Raw genomic sequence first — 16,657 nt, forward strand, 5'->3', positions numbered from 1 at the left:
GCCGTTTTCTCCAATGAAATCGGACATTCCTAAGCGAAGATATTGAGTTCGTAAGTTGTGGTATTTTAAAATTGGAAATTGAGATATCGGCCTTTAAAAATATTATTGACAATGTTGAGAGTAGGAATTAACTAGAAAAAAAAAAAAAAATACAAGATGTCAGTTATATTCCGGTCTGAAACTATCAGACAATATTTTGAACATTAATAACATCACAAATTCGCAACAAACCCAAATTTTGAAAAAATCACCCCTGGGCAGATTTTTGGCTATTTTCTCCATTTACGATCCTGCCCAAAAGTGTCTCCTTTTGACATGACACGTCACATATATACAATGCTATGACCGATCATAATGAATTAAGTAACACATTCTCACCATCATCCTCATCGATAAAAACGATTGCACATTCTGGTCCTTCGATCTCTCCATAAATTGGATTTGACATACAAACTTCGAAGAACACCTGTTTGTTAACATCAACGTTATCCGCCAGGGAGATGGTATAACGCTGGATACCATCATTGATCTCATAGACCAAGAGCTCGCCTTGAAAACCAATAAAATCTGTACCATCTTCTGCTGTTAATCGTCTCCTGTCGTGTTTGTCAAACGAGCTGATTTCTGGTTGTAACAACAGGATGCAATAATCATTGTATCACTTAGGGCTGCGTCAATTTGTATGCTTGTTTAATGTTTATAGTGTTAACAGTCGTAACCAATTTAGGTTGAAGGCGGGTCGTAGTGGAGCATGACCTAGCGGTGTTTGGACTCAAATATTGAGATAAATAAAGCGGACACACAGGAGTAATGGTACACAGCGACGACGCCTGGTAAATAATTACATTGTACAGGCGGGGAAACTAAATCAATACCCGAGATCAATACACGTGTATGTGCTATGCACGATTTGATATTCAGACGATGCATCTTTGGATACGGGGTAGAATATGATGAATATCTCCCGTAATTTTTGCTTTTTAAATAAGCCAATTGTAAGGCTTCCACTTGAATATATGTGTTAAAAGAACATGGTAGTCGTTAGCGCGCGTATTGACAAACAACCGTGCGTTTTGAAATCTAAAATTTACAAAAATTCGGATTTTATATGTGCAGAAAAAAAGAAAAAGAAAAAAAGACAGCTGCCCTCATTCGTAAACACTCGGGTTACGGAATATAATACGGAACTATAATTATCGCAGTGGGACCACTGGTGGAGGCAGTCTAAAGCAGATGACGTACCAGACTCACTGACATCTACAGAGGTCAGTCGCCAGCCTTAGTCGGATGTCCCTCGGCCCATTATGCTTCTCAAAACTAGTTAACAGGTCGGAACAAAATGACCATGTGTGGCTGTCGAAGAACAAGTGGATTCGATCTACCATCATGGCGATTTCTGCCATGAAGATATCGGGGCGATAACACTCTGTGGTATGGTTCTATAAAGGAGGTCACAAGGCTTGATATAAGGTGTATCATTTCCAACCCATGTGCATGATTTTTCTCGGGATGTAGAAAACACTCAAAACTTTCATTTTCATATTATTGGCCTAAACCTATTATTTGTTTCCTTGACTCGTTTCATGTAATTCTTGTAACAAAATACACCCAAGATTCTTTTAGTTAAATGGCTAAAACTAAAAATATGACTCCTTAATGTACGTAAATTGTACAAATTTCGAAGTCTGATTAATTTAATTAAACTATAGAACTGAATACGAAAAACAATTATGACCTCTTGCAATAAGTTCCAACCAATTTTCTTCAAAAGTCAGACTATTCACGATCCCATGCCAAAATTGTGTCACATGATGGATAGACCATCTAACGACCCATGCTTTAGGCTCGCGACACATCGGTTGGGATTCTAGTTGGGAACTCTGATTTGTAGATGGAGTGAATCACTACTACAATCCCGCGTGAAAAGCTTGGGACAGTTTGTTTATTTTACGCATCCCCGCTCCCCTTATTCAATGTTAAATGCTTAAAGAAAGTGGTTGCGCTCAATGTTTGCTCCAACATTGTTTCCAGGGGAGGGGAGTAAGCAAGTACATGCGCTATGAAACATTATCATGTATTTTTAGCTTTATGTTCAATTCACAGGAATTTGATCTATAAAACATCATCTGTTCCAACAATTTTCGCAGAAGATTGCAGCTCTTTGTTAGCCATATGTTCACTTACCTACAGACCCAGCAATGTCTGCCACATTTGGACCAGAGCGAAGAATAGCAATAGTTAAAAACCTCGACGATTCTAATACGTGATATACGACTCTCTGAAAGTGAAAGTCAGCTATCCAAACAAAACAAGAAAACCATGTTAAAATCAATCCTTATTGTCATCTCACAGCAATCAATCAAGCTGATGGCCTGACGATGGGGTGCCCCCCCATTGACGGAGTATTTTGTATAGGAAGCTGTTCTAACCGCCCCTAATTCATCTCGGACTTGGAAACGCTATGTTGGCGATACATTCTGTGTTACCGAACGCGATCACTTATTTTTCTGACCACCAGAACAATCTTATCTTCGTAAGGAAATTATCACATCTAGGCATACTTATGAGGAGGAGACCAACCCAGCAAACACAAAAACGTTTTAAAAACGTTTTGAATAAGTTATATTTTGGCTTTGGTTTAGGTAAAAACGTTTTAATAACATTAAAATGTCGGGTTATATAAAGGTCATGAAAACGTTTTAAAACGTTTTGTATGAAACACACTACAACAATATTTTTAAAATGTTTTCAAAATTTTATTCTAAACTATTTTTGCAAACATTTTTTGCCAAATCAAGTTTTCAAAAATGTTTTTGGAACGTTATTAAAACGTTTTATACCATTTATATAACCCGACATTTAAATGTTTTTGTAAAACATTATGTTTTTAAGGGCAGTAATTATCAAAAATGTTTTTAATGTTATGAAAACGTTTTATACCCTTAATATAACCTTTATATAACCCGACATTTAAACGTTTTCTGGCAACCTTTTATAACCTTTTGCGAATGATGTCGAAAACGTTTTGTGTTTGCTGGGAAGGACCAAATAACTTTCCTTTATATTCTCAAAAGTCTGACCTTGTAGTCTGTCGCTTGACACTACAGTATATATGAACAAAACATTCACAATTATTGACATCTCTGTGTTGACACGTCAGTAGTTCTGATTCTGAATATTGCACACTCTAGAGTACCGAAAACTCAGCCCTCTCAAAAGGACTTCTCTAGGGAAAGATTAAATCCTACTAAGATTAATATATTGGTCAAATATAAAGACATAATACTGTATTAAAGGAAGGTTTTTATTTCAAACTCTAATGGTGACCCGCAGGTCAAATTGCTAGAATTGTACATTAAACACACCTAAACAGAAACCATGCAATTTGCAGGCAGCAGCTTAATCAGCGCCAATATTGCAACATTGAAACAAACAACTATACAAACATCCAAACCAACCCAACCCCATCCCCCAGTAGGCAATGAGGATAAAGTGCCTTGCCCAAGGACACAACACGTTGGCACGAGCGGGGCTCGAACTCGCAACCTATGGATTATGAGTCGGGCGCCTTATCCACTCGGCCACACGTGCTCCCACATGAACATGAACACGAACATGAACATGTGTGCTACTTTGATCATATGTTTTAAATATCTTGAACGCCAGCATTATACGGCAGTTGTTGATGGCTTTAACTCAACTTAGTTTGAAAGTATCGTTGATTAGTTTTTGCATCTCAACTCTTCATTTGGTAACCATGGTAACGAAAATAAAATAAAATCCTTTGGGTTTCTACTTTGTCTTCTACTCACATGTAGCGTCTAAAACACATACTTCAGCGGTGCCAATATTGCCGATGATATCAGCTGTGGTAGTGGTTGCATCAACCAATTCAATCTGGAAACATTCAACTCCTTCTAGTTGTGAGTCTCTTATTGCAAATAGTAATTCCATTTGTACAGCACGTATGGTATTATCAGTAAATGTATACGTTCCAGCATTGAGAAGCGTTAAATCGTTTGATGGGTCGGGTGTTGAAGACAGTAAAACGACTACAAATAGAGCAAAAATAGGAGATTCCACTGGTTTCGTGAGCTTAAAACATTACCGCAAATACACGAATTGACAACGAATTACTGGCTTTCGATGTAACTTTTTTATATATGTACAAAAACCACATTATGAATTATGATCGTATCAAAAGACGGTCAACGCCAAGGTCTTGTTGATTTTCTTGTACAAAATAGTGCTAATGGTATTATTTTACAGTTATTTTTTTAATCGTATTTTTGTGATCTTCTTAGCCTACCTCCAACTGTGTTCGGTGTCACTGGCAATACACCCCTCGTACGAGTCTGACTGATAAGATATCACCCTCGTACACATGATATTGCTCGTCTGCAAATTCTATCCATGCTATTTGTAATAAAAGTAAGAGAAAAATAAACTAGTTGATGATCCTGTCAATCAAAGTCCTCAAAGCCTGTGATTGGTTAGTAGTGTGTAATTGGGATTTGGTGCGTTCATCGGTGGAAAGGAATCGCAGAAAATGGCGAACGATGTCGGTACATTTACAAAGGAAACAGTAAGCCTTTTGGCGTTGTTATGTTGATATGGTTCCTATCGAGTTTACTTTGTAGTGTTGATATGGACCTAACTTTTGAGACAGTTTGTATGTTTGAATGTGCATCGGGCACACTGGGTAATCCGCTGCGTTCAAAAATGTCAATCATGACAACAAACCGTTTCTGAGTATGATTGACAGGTGGCTTCAGACGTGAAATAGTACTGTTTTTTTTTTGTATCTGACTTCTGCCAGAGGAGGAAATGAAATGAAATCATAGAGTGAGACGAGTACGCAATAAATCGGATTGGAATAAAAGACTAACAAAGCATTAGTGGTTAAACATGACGAGATTGTGGCAGTGTAATTTTTCTCAGTTCCTGGATTCACGCGCACTATGCCGATTCATATTTCATAACGATCATGGTGATGTATTAATTTGTGAACAGCCTAGTCTTTAATACTTTATAAAAGCATCAATTTAGTTATGGTATATGTGACTATCCACATCGAAACGCTCGTAAAGTCGGGCCCTGGTCAATTTTGTTTTCTTACGTGTTTAGAAAATATATATCATAAGCTTTACAATGATATATCATTTGACTTAAAACGATATCCAGAAGCGGAGTTATGGCTTGTTCAACTTTGCTCCTTCAGTAAAAGGGTACATTATTTTGGTGCTACAATATTTCTCTTTTTCTACATTGCTGGTATTAAATATTAAATTGTGATAATTGGCGGTCACTTCAAATCATCCCCAAGTCAACGAGGTTCAGGAATGTCCTCTCATTGTTAATTGTTGGTTAACCCACCACTTGAACAGGATTTAGCCATAGCAAACAAAGACTAAAGCTATTTACTATAAGTATAAGCTTATTATCCTCTTCAACAATAGGATTAAAGATTGATGTGAGGACTGGACTGAAATGAGAAACTTGTAGGACAATTATTGGGTACATTATGAATACAAGCTCGATGCACATTTTGGACTGTAACTCGAAATACAATTTGCCGACTTTACGAGCGGTTTGAGATGGATGGTCACATATGGTATTTTAAATTATGAGCAAGTTGGAGAGAATCGTGAGATCATAATTATAGCTGCTTTTGGTAAAACAAACTGTCTTTCTGAAAATGATTCCATAACTTGGTCGTAGTTCGGGGAAACCCACAAGATATAAGAAGCAAGCAAGCAAGCAAGCAAGCAAGCAAGCAAGCAAGCAAGCAAGTAAGAATATATGTGACGTGTCATGTCAAAAGGAGACACTTTTGGGCAGGATCGTAAATGGAGAAATAGCGAAAAATCTGCCGGTGGGTGATTTTGTCACAATTTGGGTTTGTTGCGAATTTGTGATGTTAGTAATGTTAAAAATATTGTCCGATAGTTTCAGATCAAAATGTAACTGACATCTTGTATTTTTTGAGACATTTTTCAAGTTAATTCCTATTCTTAACATTGTCAATAATATTTTTAAAGGCCGATATCTCAAATTCTAATTTTATAATGCCATAACTTCCGAGCTCAATATCTTCCCTTAGGAATGTCCGATTTCATTGGGGAAAACGGCGTTGTGGTGCAAAATATCTCTATATTTAAGATATGTAAAAACCTCAAAATTCATAACCTGCCCAAAAGTGTCTCCTTTTGACATGACACGTCACATATTAAGATTATAGTTACATGTTGCATCAATGACACACACTTCAGCGGTGCCAACATTTCCTATGGTATCGGCTGCATTCGTAGCGGCGTCATTAAATGCAATTTGGAAACATTCAATATCCTCGATCAGTAAATCCTTTGTCCCCATAAGGAGAGACATCTGCATAGCGCGTATTGTATTGTCAGCAAATGTTACTGTTCCGGTACTTAATAGAGTAAGATCAAGGGTCGCATCAGGTATGGCTTCAATTAACACGGCTGCAACAAATTGTGATATATGGTGGTATACTAAAGCAATAATAATATTATATTTTTTTAAAACAACACTAAGTGTTTGAGCGCCTTTAATCCTACCACAATTCAAAAAAAACCAAACAATAACAGTATTTTACCCATGCATTTTGTTGTTGTTGTTCAGAATGTTTACAAAATCTAAGAATACATTCCATTTTGGTAGAAAACCAATACAGCTTCTGAAACCTTATCATGTTAATATTGCAGTACAACTCATGATAAAATATAAAAGATGTCATGAGCATCCAGGATTTGAACGTAAAATTCTCGATTTCCCGGTAAGATGTTCTATCACCTGAAACCTGGTATTGTTATGAGTTGAAGCCTTCGGTTCCGTTTATTATTATCTAGTAATCGTTGCAGGAAAATGCACTGCTTGATAAATACCTCCTATTGTATTTGAAGCCTTCGGCAGAACTCCATTTCTAATCAGTCTGATGTCAAGCATTGTCCCTTCAAGGACAAAATACTGTTCGTCTGAAAATTCTATGGTTGCTATATGGATGCGACAAGAAAAGTAATCACGTAGGGTTTTCATTCTTGTGGTCTACATGTTTTTGTGTGGTTGCTTGGAAATTTGTTTTGTTTTTTTATTTCAAATTTTCGAAAACTGCTCACGAAACAGTCCAAATTGGATACTTTTGGGTGATGGTGGGTCTAAGAAGAGCCATTAAGTATTGAAATTCCCGCTGATGTATTGTTACATTGTTTCAAAGACAAACATTACTTTAGGAGGCTTATAAAATTATATGAAATCATGTGATTGCACACAACAGTCATATGACAGGGAACTTCAAGTGAACTTATATGAAATCATGTGATTGCACACAACAGTCATATGACAGGGAACTTCAAGTGAACTTATATGAAATCATGTGATTGCACACAACAGTCATATGACAGGGAACTTCAAGTGAACTTATAGGAAATCGTGTGATTGCACACAACAGTCATATGACAGGGAACTTCAAGTGAACTTATATGAAATCATGTGATTGCACACAACAGTCATATGACAGGGAACTTCAAGTGAACTTATTTGAAATCATGTGATTGCACACAACAATCATATGACAGGGAACTTCAAGTGAACTTATATGAAATCACGTGATTGCACACAACAGTCATATGACAGGGAACTTCAAGTGAACTTATATGAAATCATGTGATTGCACACAACAGTCATATGACAGGGAACTTCAAGTGAACTTATATGAAATCATGTGATTGCACACAACAGTCATATGACAGGGAACTTCAAGTGAACTTATATGAAATCATTTGATTGCACACAACAGTCATATGACAGGGAACTTCAAGTGAACTTATATGAAATCATGTGATTGCACACAACAGTCATATGACAGGGAACTTCAAGTGAACTTATATGAAATCATGTGATTGCACACAACAGTCATATGACAGGGAACTTCAAGTCAACTTATATGAAATCATGTGATTGCACACAACAGTCATATGACAGGGAACTTCAAGTGAACTTATATGAAATCATGTGATTGCACACAACAGTCATATGACAGGGAACTTCAAGTGAACTTATATGAATATCATGTGATTGCACACAACAGTCATATGACAGGGAACTTCAAGTGAACTTATATGAAATCACGTGATTGCACACAACAGTCATATGACAGGAACTTCAAGTGAACTTATATGAAATCATGTGATTGCACACAACAGTCATATGACAGGGAACTTCAAGTGAACTTATATGAAATCATGTAATTGCACACAACAGTCATATGACAGGGAACTTCAAGTGAACTTATATGAAATCACGTGATTGCACACAACAGTCATATGACAGGGAACTTCAAGTGAACTTATATGAAATCATGTGATTGCACACAACAGTCATATGACAGGGAACTTCAAGTGAACTTATATGAAATCATGTGATTGCACACAACAGTCATATGACAGGGAACTTCAAGTGAACTTATATGAAATCACGTGATTGCACACAACAGTCATATGACAGGAAACTTCAAGTGAACTTATATGAAATCATGTGATTGCACACAACAATCATATGACAGGGAACTTCAAGTGAACTTATATGAAATCACGTGATTGCACACAACAGTCATATGACAGGAAACTTCAAGTGAACTTATATGAAATCATGTGATTGCACACAACAGTCATATGACAGGGAACTTCAAGTGAACTTATATGAAATCATGTGATTGCACACAACAATCATATGACAGGGAACTTCAAGTGAACTTATATGAAATCATGTGATTGCACACAACAGTCATATGACAGGGAACTTCAAGTGAACTTATATGAAATCATGTGATTGCACACAACAATCATATGACAGGGAACTTCAAGTGAACTTATATGAAATCACGTGATTGCACACAACAGTCATATGACAGGGAACTTCAAGTGAACTTATATGAAATCATGTGATTGCACACAACAGTCATATGACAGGGAACTTCAAGTGAACTTATATGAAATCACGTGATTGCACACAACAGTCATATGACAGGTAACTTCAAGTGAACTTATATGAAATCACGTGATTGCACACAACAGTCATATGACAGGGAACTTCAAGTGAACTTATATGAAATCATGTGATTGCACACAACAATCATATGACAGGGAACTTCAAGTGAACTTATATGAAATCACGTGATTGCACACAACAGTCATATGACAGGGAACTTCAAGTGAACTTATATGAAATCATGTGATTGCACACAACAGTCATATGACAGGGAACTTCAAGTGAACTTATATGAAATCATGTGATTGCACACAACAGTCATATGACAGGGAACTTCAAGTGAACTTATATGAAATCACGTGATTGCACACAACAGTCATATGACAGGGAACTTCAAGTGAACTTATATGAAATCATGTGATTGCACACAACAGTCATATGACAGGGAACTTCAAGTGAACTTATATGAAATCATGTGATTGCACACAACAGTCATATGACAGGGAACTTCAAGTGAACTTATATGAAATCACGTGATTGCACACAACAGTCATATGACAGGGAACTTCAAGTGAACTTATATGAAATCATGTGATTGCACACAACAGTCATATGACAGGGAACTTCAAGTGAACTTATATGAAATCATGTGATTGCACACAACAGTCATATGACAGGGAACTTCAAGTGAACTTATATGAAATCATGTGATTGCACACAACAGTCATATGACAGGGAACTTCAAGTGAACTTATATGAAATCATGTGATTGCACACAACAGTCATATGACTGGGAACTTCAAGTGAACTTATATGAAATCATGTGATTGCACACAACAGTCATATGACAGGGAACTTCAAGTGAACTTATATGAAATCATGTGATTGCACACAGCAGTCATATGACAGGGAACTTCAAGTGAACTTATTTGAAATCATGTGATTGCACACAACAGTCATGTGACAGGGAACTTCAAGTGAACTTATATGAAATCATGTGATTGCACACAGCAGTCATATGACAGGGAACTTCAAGTGAACTTATATGAAATCATGTGATTGCACACAACAATCATGTGACAGGGAACTTCAAGTGAACTTATATGAAATCATGTGATTGCACACAACAGTCATATGACAGGGAACTTCAAGTGAACTTATATGAAATCATGTGATTGCACACAACAATCATATGACAGGGAACTTCAAGTAAACTTATATGAAATCATGTGATTGCACACAACAATCATATGACAGGGAACTTCAAGTGAACTTATATGAAATCACGTGATTGCACACAACAGTCATATGACAGGGAACTTCAAGTGAACTTATATGAAATCATGTGATTGCACACAACAGTCATATGACAGGGAACTTCAAGTGAACTTATATGAAATCACGTGATTGCACACAACAATCATATGACAGGGAACTTCAAGTGAACTTATATGAAATCACGTGATTGCACACAACAGTCATATGACAGGGAACTTCAAGTGAACTTATATGAAATCATGTGATTGCACACAACAGTCATATGACAGGGAACTTCAAGTGAACTTATATGAAATCATGTGATTGCACACAACAGTCATATGACAGGGAACTTCAAGTGAACTTATATGAAATCATGTGATTGCACACAACAATCATATGACAGGGAACTTCAAGTGAACTTATATGAAATCATGTGATTGCACACAACAGTCATATGACAGGGAACTTCAAGTGAACTTATATGAAATCATGTGATTGCACACAATCATATGACAGGGAACTTCAAGTGAACTTATATGAAATCATGTGATTGCACACAACAGTCATATGACAGGGAACTTCAAGTGAACTTATTTTTCAGCACAGAACTTCAGGTTCTTTATCTCTCAAGGCTATTAACGCGGCTGTGTACTCTAGACATTGTTTCTTTCGCAAAATTGAGTTTTTTTGATATGTTTGTACTTTGTTATGTTTTTTATAAATACAAGGAATGAAAATCCAGATTAATAAACTCCAACTGCAATATTTGAAGGATTTTATTTCACTATTCCACTCGTGTTTGAAATTTAAAAGGAAAGAAAATCTTTGTTGTACCAGCAGGGTACACGCGCGCAACAGCGCATCGCGTTGCGTATCGCGCAATTTGGTAAAGCACAGATACGCTCCGTATACGCGACGCTTATCTGCATGCGTGGCGCATCTTATGGAAACACCACGGAAGCAGTGATTTCACAAAAACCTAGCGGTCAAATGGCTCCGTTTAAGCTGATAAAATGTGATTTTTTTCAAGTTCTTTCCCCCGATTTAAACATCAAGATATGAATAGATTTCGCCCAAACTTCTCAAGGGGCTGTGGATTTACCAGATGTTCACGTAATGTAAGATAGAAAAACGAGAACTGCCGCATTCTCCTGTAAGCTTCGATCAAAGTGCAAAATGTTACCACTTTAAACTTCAACGGCCTTTATTTCAATGTTCATTTTCTCAATAAAATGACGATTTAGGTACACGATAACTCAATAAAATACAGCATCTATAGGTAAGCAATTATGCTCATCATAAAAAGCATGATTGACTTAAGAAACGGTTTTCTCATTTTTTTATATTTTGGTCTATTTCCAATTTTAGGCATCATTGTGTGCAAATAGGCGGTTATGAATTTTATAAAGTTCATTTTGATGCCTTATATGGTCAATATCTCAAAAAATAAGGCCAATATCAAAAAACTAAAAAAAATGTTTTTGGAATGGTGCCTCAAGATTAAGAAAAAAGTAAAACAAACATTTTTGGAAAGAGTGTTTTTTTGTTATGATGTACCGAACAAAAATTGCCAAAAATTCACTTTTTTGTGATTTTCTTCATAATTGTTGTTTTTACACCAAAACTGTACTTATATTGAGATTCATTGATGTCTTGCCTTTATAAAAATGTATACTTTTACATGTCTTGCATGAATAATTACAAAGTTATGGCACTTTTACTACATGCGTATCTGAGAGTACACAGCCACCTTAAGAATGTTGCTATCAGGTCTATTAAAATGCGACTTATATGTTTGCATTCCCTCCCGTTAGGTTGATATGCACACTGAGTTTTATGTATAAAACGGAACTATACTGATATCAGCGAAACAACAACAAAAGCAACGAAACATTCAAAAACATATATATTGTACAATTGAATGTACTTACTTGATCATGCCGGAGAAAGCCAGGCAGTGGCAGGAACATCAAGGTTGTCCGAATTTGCCCATATTTGGTGTAGTAGGGTGTTTGATGAAACATTCTCACTGAAACTTTTTCAGGATTCTGACCCCCTTGTTAAGGGTTTATAGCCCTTATTTGTTTTGGTACAATCTACCCCTTAAAATGGATGAATTTTTCCTGAATTTAAGCCAATTTTGTATTCTCATTTTTCACAAGTGGTTGAAGTTATTTAAGTAAATTAAGTATTTGTAGGAAACATCTACCCCGGGCATTACAGAGAACAATTGACATTCAACCAACCCCTATCATTTGGCTCTGGGGGTGTCTAAACATACCCCCCCCTCAAAATGTCTTAAAAATTGAATTTTTATTTGATGAATTCAAATGCAAATATAACAAATATACATCAAAATTGTGAATTTTTGTTGGTGTCATTAGAGTGACCCAACATGTGGCTGTGGGAAACAAATTAGAATATCTTGGGGCGGTGTTGCTTTTTTTAGAAAATACAGTGTTTCTATATGCTATTTAAGCAATATTACAAAGCTGAAAATATTGTAATATTAACGAAATATGTGATTATTTCAACTACATACTTTATTTAGAGCTGGTTATTAAGTTGAGTAAGGTTAGTAATTAGAATATCTTGGGGCGGTGTTGCTTTTTTTAGAAAATACAGTGTTTCTATATGGTATTTAAGCAATATTACAAAGCTGAAAGTATTGTAATATTAACGAAATACGTGATTATTTCAATTAGATACTTTATTTATAGAGCTGGTTATTAAGTTGAGTAAGGTTTTAAACTTTAATAACATGGATAACAAAAGCAAAATGCAAATGTTACTAAAATGTAAGTGTTTCTAGATTTTTTTTTTTCTAAAATGAGAAAAACCTAAAATACTGATCAAACACTCAGGAATTTTAAAGAACAGTTTGATTAAACAAACCGTTTATGAACAGATTCAAACAAAAGTACGAAATCAACAATTAGTTGGTAACATAAGTAAGAAATAAACAATTATTTGGTAAGCAGCACTCCCTTAAGATTTAAATCATGATCATACAACATTACTTAGCATCAACATATAAATATGAGTTATTATAGACCTAGCAATTCAGTTATTTATTAGTGCATAATCATGATGACACTTTGCATGTTACCGTTCTTTTCGACGCCTAATTGTACTACATGGTGTCGCAGAATGTTTTATACCGTGTTTGAACAAAATATCAAAAATATGTAGTCAACACTGTATCTATAATTTTAATATGTGCAATACAATGACACACAATGTCTCCTACTTATTCTGTAACTTCTATTAGAAACGTCCAATTTCTAAAATCTAAAATTCCTAAGAAAGCTAAATATATGTTAATTTTAGAATTTAAAAAAAAACAACCGATAGTAATGCCCTTCATACCTAAATAAATACAACTTTCCTGGTATAAATAATTTTGGGACACCCTGTAGTTGAGGACAGGCAAGTGTCAAAGTGATATTCTAGCTTACACATAAGAAGTTGTATGGAACTGAAATGCAATGTTTACAGGGTGTCCCCAAAAAAAGAGGCCCCTCATTGCGCCCTCTTTTTCTCCTATTTCTGAAACGTTGATTAAATCCAAGATCTTTGCAAACGTATTACTGAATGCATTCGCAAGTATCTGGCGCACAGGGATGGTACGCAACGCAATTGATGCAATGAGAACCAGGGCTGAAACCTGTATTCGCCTAGGAGGCAACCAGGGCAGAGCAGCACAGTAAACTCACTTCAGAAGAACCAAAGACAAACTAAACAGCCTTTTAGGGCTACCTTTTATCCTAAAAAGAGAAATGACTTATGTTGTAAAGAAAAAAACCCCAACAAAGTAAGAAACATAATAAAACAAACAAGATTCTTGGACTTTACTCTCAATCGTCCATTTTATTGAAAAGTATACCATTTTATAACTCAAACATTTCAAGCACAATCTAAGTATTCAAGCCAGAATAGATACTTTGATTCAATCATATACATCAAACATGTTTTACTTCTCAAGTATTTATGATGTCTTGATGTCTGATATCATGATGTTCCAAGAAGTTTGCTTTTAAATAAACAAAATATGGATTGGTAATGGTACCAATCGTTTTGATACAGCCTGTATATCTCGCATGTAAATGTAGGCCTATGAATTACATTCCAGACAGATGTCCAAAAATACATTTCTAAAATTTGATTTGTTGTCAGTGTTTGAGCCCCATACCCTTACAGATGTCCAGAAAAAGAGAAATTATAAGATTTGACCCCAGATAACCTTTGACCTGACCCCTGCAAAGTGTTCCAAAATATTTCCCTGGTCATTAAGTTTGTTGTCACAGAGTTTGAGTCCCGTACCCCTTACAAATGTACAGAAAATGCATTTCTAAAAATTGATCTCTGCATGACCTTTGACCTGACCCCTGTAAAATGTTCCCCTGGTCATGAGATTTGTTGTCACCGAGTTTGAGCCCCATACCCCTTACGGATGTCGAGATAATGCAATTGAAAGATTTTACCCCCTTAATGACCAATTCTTTGTACAACTTTTAGACATTGGCTAAAGCCGATGCAGGTATGCAAGTCACGTCATTGTGTTATGTAATTTGTGGAAGAAGAAGCATTTTTAGTGAAAATCACATTTTGGCCATAATGACCTTTGGATGACCTTTGACCCCAAGTTGGTCATGTAACATTTGTGCCCCCACCCATTGGTCCTTGTGACCAAATATGGTTACAGGGTCCTAAATCATATGGCTACGATGGCTCGTTACAAGTTTGACAGAAGAAAGAAAGAAGAACTGACCAAAAACAGTACACTCGCAAATTGGAAATTTGCGATTCCAATTTGCGATTGTAATTGAATAAAATCCCGGTTTGATTTAGTGAATACTTCAGTATTTATAAGGCAGTTGCAGTTCAAGCAGCATAGCATGAAATATTCGATCATAAAAGACCATATCTGCCCCAGCTACTAGAAAGGCCTACTGGAACTACATCCTATGGCTAAGATTCTTGGGCACTTGCAGTATAGTGTTTCTAGAATGATTATTTGTGAATGTAAACTGTGATCCAATTTATTTGAAATGATTAACTTACTCCTTTATAAACTCTTGTGATTTATGTTAGTTATCAGCTATTATCACAGTAGCCAACTAATATCTTAGTTTCTTACTCGTAACATTGAGGGCTTTTAGGCAGAATTTTTATTAATATATAAAAACAATATATATGATATACTTTAAAAAAAGCATAAACAGTAGGCCTACATAATGGACCTACATTTATATTGCAATTGTGTTCATCATGGTTTATCACAAGGTAGTCTTGTATTCAGTATTTCTGTTTTGCATTTTACTCAGATAGCTAAATATGAATTGTTTTGTATTTAGAAACACTTCTGCAGACTTGACATGATTCTGTTTAGAAAAATCTAAAACAATGTCACCATATGAAAACATTTTAAGCATTTTAAGACTAAAAAATAGAATTGTCACATTCAGTTTCCTCCAATTTTAGACTTACAATATCATTTTCAAGAAATTTATTAGGCGAAAATACTGTCTAGAAACACCAATTTTATGCAAATTCGTTACACCGCCCCAATCTACCATTTATTGTTTGGAGTAGACCAATATAGCCTCAAAATGTTGACATGAAAAAAATCAATATTTAAGATGTATATTTTCATAAAAGGGCTTTAAAATTACCCTTTTTTACATTTTTAAAAATGCTAAAGAGGGTAACATTGATGACCCCTCCTGAAAACCCAAGACCCCAATCATTGCAATTTTAAGTTCTATATTACAAATAAACTTTGCTCTTGACAAATATTTCAAAATAAAATCCAATCGAGAAGTTGCTGATAGAAAAAAAACTTCATAAACTTTGCCATTTTTCAACTGTTTTCACAGCAATTTTCCTGTGTCAAAAGCCCCAAATTAGGGGTACCCATATCTCCCTACCCAGGGGGTCAGGTGGGTCTAGTCTGGCATGTGAAAATATGTCATCCAGTACATCAATCTTACAAAGTATGAACCGATTTGGCCAACCTTCATGTTCCCAGATTTTGTCATATCACCTGGATCTCTCTGGCATGGACAATTACATGTGGCATCAATAACACACACTTGTGCTGAACCGATATTTCCTATGGTATCTGCTGCAGTAGTTGTAGCGGCGTCTAGTTTGATAATGAAACATTCGATGTCTTCAACGAGTAAATCCTGTGTCCCCATAACGATATTCATTTCCACGGCGCGTATTGTATCATCAGTAAAAGTCATTGTTCCAGCGTTTACCAAACTGAGATCATTGGTGGCATCGGGTAACGCTTCAAATACAACCACTGAAAAATAATACGTAGCAGAAAAAAAGAATTGATCTGCCCTGGATTATTTATGCTTAAGGGTGGTCTTAACAC

This window comes from Amphiura filiformis, chromosome 14, assembly GCF_039555335.1.
Source record: "Amphiura filiformis chromosome 14, Afil_fr2py, whole genome shotgun sequence".
Classification (NCBI taxonomy): Eukaryota; Metazoa; Echinodermata; class Ophiuroidea; order Amphilepidida; family Amphiuridae; genus Amphiura; species Amphiura filiformis.